The following is a 5,606-nucleotide window of genomic DNA, read 5'->3' as shown; positions in this document are numbered from 1 at the left end:
CATGGACAGGTTGCAAGTCCATCATAGGGCAGAAACAGCCATACACATACACACTTAGGGGCAATTTAGTGTCTCCACTTGACTTGACCTCTTCGGAACTTGGGATGAAAATGGCTAATTGAATATTATTTCAATAAAAATGAAGATAAACATTACAGTATGAAATTAATTAATACATTTCTATTATTGATTTCACTAATAATAAACTTTTGCTTTCAAAGTCAAATTAAAATCTACACTTTTAATATACACATTTTCATATGCACAGTAAACAATAAAGGATTGTAAGTTGAACCATTTATAAAGAGCAAGAGTGGCTAACATACTTTATATCAGCGGGGTGGGGGGGTGGGGGCTTTGGACTCTTGGAGCTACAATGAGGGGTTTCTAATAAAGTGTCAAGTGACTAGAGAGAGAAAGAGGGGCATGGCTTTAGCAACATACGACTACATGAGATGTTGTGCACTGTGTGCTACAAGAGAAGGAAGAGGAAGAGCTGACAGGATGCTGTCACATCACTATATTTGGTCTGGGTGAGTGACAGAGAGAAAGACGAGCTCATCTGAACACAGTTCCTCTTTCAGCTGCAAACGTTTGAGTGCGGAAGAGTCCAGTGAAGTCCAGCTGAGAGAGATACAGGATTTGCTCGTGTGCTGGTCGTGTCAGGTGGACTGTAGGTCTGTAAAGAGCTCTGCAGAAGTCCTGAGGTGGTGTAGTTTTTGAGTAGCTGACAGATCGGTCAGTAGAGGGGGTTGTAAGAGTGGTCATATCTGCAGTCGTGCTGTCTCTGTATGTAGTGAGGAGGCTCTGTAACTCAGGAAGAATGCAGGTTGGTTTGTATCTTCTGCTTGTGCTCCACATTGCTGAAGGTGAGTGAAGCATTAAATCTCTTACTGTAGACACTAGTGTAACACAGTACTGTGTAAATCTTCATTTTGAATCATGCTGTAATCTTACTGATGACGTGGGAATGGAAGGATATGAACTGCACAGCAATTCAAATCATTGGAGTTGATTGTTTGCCTTCAAAGCCACATCACACGTATTTAAAGTAGCTCTAACTGTTTCAGCTGTTTCAGGCTGAAGTGAGTTTCTCTACAGTATAATAACATTAGTAACTGACAGCTTTAGGAAACTGTGCTTAGGTGGTCAAGCATGTCTTTTTATAACGATGGCTTTACAGTAAAATTCTGTTTATGGTTGATCAAGAGTTGCACAGGTGATGATAGTGAAGGTCATTGACTGGTGTGTTCCTGCAGGCTGCAAACTGAAAGATGGAAAGCAAGAAAAGATTACTGCATACACAGGAGGGTCAGCACTGCTGCCCTGTTACTGCACTGACCCACAAGCCACACCTGGGAGATTTACCTGGAAGAAACTTAGCACAGGCATAGTCATATGGGAAGAGATGTCCAGTGAAAGTGGTCAGTACAGAGACAGAGTTCAGCTGGGTAATGGTCACTCTCCAGGAAATCTCTCTCTACTCATATCACTCCTGACTGAAGAGGACAGAGGATGGCACAGATGTGACGTTGAAGGCAGCATCAAAGATATCAGACTCACTGTTGAAGGTAAAACTCTGTTTTGATCCACACACAAAGTGAAGAGATCATCTCATATCTAGATGCCTGATATAATAAACTTTGTTGTTAAACAGTCCAAATGCATTGGGTCTCTGGTTTTGCAGTAGTACTGAAAGAACGACTAATGATACTAGATTCTTTAATAATCATGGTGAAGTTATTAAACAGTTGTTGTGGTGTTTAGCTACATATAATGACACTCCACCTTTGAGATCAAGAGTAATACACTGTTTTATATTGCCAAGGTATTGCTAAGTGTTTTGTAGGGCACCTTTATTTATGCAGTACTTGTTTAATAGTGGTTACTGTGAGTGGTCGTAGTCAGGTGTGGAGAAATATAGTGAAAGATAAATTCAGTGATCTGGTATCTGATGATAAACTATGTGTTAAGACATTTTTTACTGGTCATTCTTACTTATAAGGCCTCATTTAGTGCTTCTGGATGAGTCATCACCTGCATACGATAATCCTCAATCCTGAATATGTGTCTCTACAGGCTGCACTCTGACCAACCATAAGACAACATTAAATATCACAGCTCATACAGGAGGGTCAGTACTGCTGCCCTGCTCCTGCGCTGAGCTACGTGCCAAACCCAAGACATTCACCTGGAACAAATACATCAATCAAAATTGGGACAGGATAACCTTTGAAAGTGGTCAGTAGAGAGACAGAGTTCAGCTGGTTAATGGTCACTCTCCAGGAAATCTCTCTCTACTCATATCACACCTGACTGAAGAGGATGGAGGAGTTTACAGGTGTTATTTGGAAAGTGGATACACAGACATCAGACTCACTGTTAAAGGTAAAACACTGGTTTGTTTTCTGAGTGCAAAGTGTGTTGAATGAACTGTGTAAGATTTGTTATCCTTCCAGTACAAATGCTCCAAGAAGAGCTTTAATGAGGGTTCTGTATTGAGGGTGTGAGCAGTAGTTAACATTTTCTCCAGTATATGAATGTTTATCATGTTCTATAATGTCTACAGAAGGGACATTTATATTGTCTCACAGTCCCCACACTGGGACTCTGTATTGGATCTTTCCAACAAAACTCCAGCCCCTCATCACTGCTCACTTGGGTCTTTTTAGCCCTGTTATCTCAGGTATCTGGATCTGCTCTGTCATTGTGTTTGCCTTTTTCTAGTTTCTCCTTTAGTCCTGTGTTTGTATGAATGGCTTTAGTTTCTACATTGTTTGGTGAAGTCATGTTTACATGTTTATCTTGGAATTCTGAGCCTGTTTCAGGTCGTGTTATTCTGTTATTTCTGTTGAATTTTGCTCCTGGTTTCAGTCTGTTTAGTCTGTCTTCTAGTTATTAGGCTGTGGTTTGTCCTGGGTCAGTCCTGTCTGGCTTCACTCTGACACATGCAAGAGTTAAACACGGTCTTTTCTAGGAATCCTCAAGCGAATATGCTTTTGTCCTTTAGCCTCAAGCCCATCATTTAGAAACATATATGGTTTGTTGAAGACTGTTTCATGAAGATGCATCTCAGGACATGGAGTTACTCCATACTTTAGTACATAGTATTATAATCAAATTGTACAATTGTACAGCAACGTCTTTGGTAGGCAACATCAGTTTCATTTGGTTGTGCAGTGCAGGTTTCTTATGAGAACACAGCCATAACCAATCCAGCTAAAGTAGTGAAGCACGTTATTGACATTAAATTTCCGTCTCAGTTTTAAAGCATATTAAACTATATATGTGAGATCACTGCCTCGGTGTAATTTGATCTTTTGCTATATTTTATCCATTGATAGCTGAAGTCCACACAGCTGAGATTTCCTGCTGTGTTATTAATCACAAATCATGCTGGTTCACTGAATAGTATGCAAATATAGTGCCGTACTTTTAGAAGGACACTCATTAGTGTAGTAGATAAAGTACAGAAGCTTGAGGATTTTTATGTAACATTAGATCAGCCAGTAAGACGTGTTCAATGGTGTAGCAGCTCTGGTGACTCCTTATATCTGCTGTTCAGCTCATAAGCAGGCATGAAAAATTCCAAGCAGAAGTTTGAGGTATTTCATGAGTACAGATGCATTTATTGATGTAAATTAATGTTGGTAATTGATTTTTTTTTAACTTATTTGTGTTGAGCTGATTTTAGCTTTTTTATTCAGCAGCTTCTTTTTCATAATAAGGAGGCAAATAAGGAGCTAACTTTAGCGTTATGTATGTGTAGGTGTTAATTATTTCAAAGCTTTTTTAAATTTAATTTTAGTAACATTTTAATTAGTTTTCATAAAAATCTCACACACTTGGGAGATTTGCAATTCATACGGATCCAGTCCACCAATCTAGCTAATCTGCTCACTGTAGCGTTTTCTGAAGACTTTATCTAAAGTGTCCACGTATCTTTTCATCTTTTCTTGCTTGTTCTAATCTGTTTTTCTTGGTCTTCATCCACCTGCAGTGTTGTTGCTGCAGAAAGGGTGATTAGATGAGATCCATCACAGCAATTGGTCTCCTCAGTTCCCAAACGGCCACTTTTTTGGAACGTGTTGTTGGCATTACTTATTAGATACTGTCAAAGTTTCCTCTCTTTCCAGCAGCTCCAACACTGAGAACGTCAACTCTACCTTCTTCCACAATGTCTTCTCATGAAGGTAACAGTAAACTCCATTCACAGATATCAGCTTCACATATGATCTTGTGAATCAAATGTAAACAGCATGAATGTAACTTGCTGACTAACTACCTTTGAGACATGGATCAGGTCCAGGTTTCCTCAGAAGCATCAGACTGTTAAGATGACCTCATTTTTTAGTCATGCTTTGTTTTGATGACCCTTTGAAATTGATATAAAGATACGTACTTAGCTAACAAACTTTCTGGTGCTGCTTAATTGATGTTACCTAATACTATGGTTAAGTCTAGGTTTAGGAGTAGGTTTTGCATTTAATAGATATTTAGTTGAGTGTTAGTTAAAGAAAGACGGAGAATGTGCCCACAGTGGTCCATCTAAGAAAAGTGTTATCAATTTTTAATGGTCAGATAATGGTTCTACTGTCTTATATTGTGCTGTTTGCCCTGACTTTTTTAGGAAAGTCAACCCTGAATGTTGCTGCTGGTGATGCAGAACCTCATCAGTCTCTGCCCTTCGTCCCCTTTGCCTTGGTGACTGTGATCTTTCTCCACATTATAGTAGCTGTGGTTTATCACACCAAGAGAAACAAAGGTACAAACTACACAATCAAGCCACTGCAGTCTTGATACTGTTGTTCTATTCAAAATGTACATGATTTGTGCATAAAATGAAAGTTTCTTGTTTATCTTAACCACTTAAGTGCCAGATGCTTCTACAATTTACTACAGCAATGATGAAGAAGATGGAGCAGTGATTGTACAGTAGAGAATAAAACCAACAGACATCAACAGACCAGCTACTGACAACACCTGATCTGCTGACCAACTCCTGAGTTTGACACCAGATCAAAAGACCAACTTCTGATTTCATCCTAGATCAACAGACCAGGTCTTGACATTCACGCCAGACCAACAGGCCATTTAATGACTTTCAATCCAGATACCAGCTACTGACTTCCACACCAGATCAACAGACCAGCTACTGACTTACATTCCAGATCAACAGACCAGATATTGATTTCCACACCAGATCAACAGACCAGCTATGGACAAAAACACCTGAATAAAAAGATTTTCAACTAAAAACATAACAAGAAGACCAGCCAATGTCCAACAGACCTAATGAATAGTTCACCTAGTGACAAGCACACAGAGGAACAGAGAACTGGAGTTTTTACTCATATGACTTGGTTGACCCTCAGAACAGGATATGAACAAGTGCCAATCTGTTTTTGCCCTTTAGATAATAAACTGCAAAATGGGCATTTTTTACTGAATATATTTTTTCTAAGTAATAAAAAATCTGTACATCATATCAGATAATATGTAAATATATTTGTAGGTTTTTTTGAGAGAGGGGTGAGTGTGTGGGGTGTGGGGGGTGGTGGGTGGGGGATGGATTCACCTTATATTGTACCCAGTAACTTGCCATT

The 5,606-nt window shown here is 39.2% G+C and overlaps 1 long non-coding RNA gene across 2 annotated transcripts; it reads left to right on the top strand.

Annotated features, from left to right (window-relative positions):
- The first annotated feature begins 559 nt into the window (after window positions 1-559).
- On the top strand, window positions 560-5,522 carry LOC108416784. 2 transcript variants are annotated; one of them, XR_005130169.1, is made up of 6 exons: window positions 560-869; window positions 1,260-1,571; window positions 2,080-2,388; window positions 4,137-4,193; window positions 4,631-4,765; window positions 4,875-5,522. It is a non-coding gene; the product is annotated as an uncharacterized LOC108416784 (long non-coding RNA). The 2 variants fall into 2 exon arrangements; XR_005130168.1 differs by having other exon boundaries at window positions 2,080-4,193.
- The last annotated feature ends 84 nt before the right edge of the window (window positions 5,523-5,606 follow it).

This window comes from Pygocentrus nattereri, chromosome 4 (genome assembly GCF_015220715.1).
Source record: "Pygocentrus nattereri isolate fPygNat1 chromosome 4, fPygNat1.pri, whole genome shotgun sequence".
In the NCBI taxonomy this organism is placed as follows: Eukaryota; Metazoa; Chordata; class Actinopteri; order Characiformes; family Serrasalmidae; genus Pygocentrus; species Pygocentrus nattereri.
The sequence above is the reverse complement of the archived record's forward strand: the minus strand, read 5'-3'. Positions and strand labels throughout refer to the sequence as shown.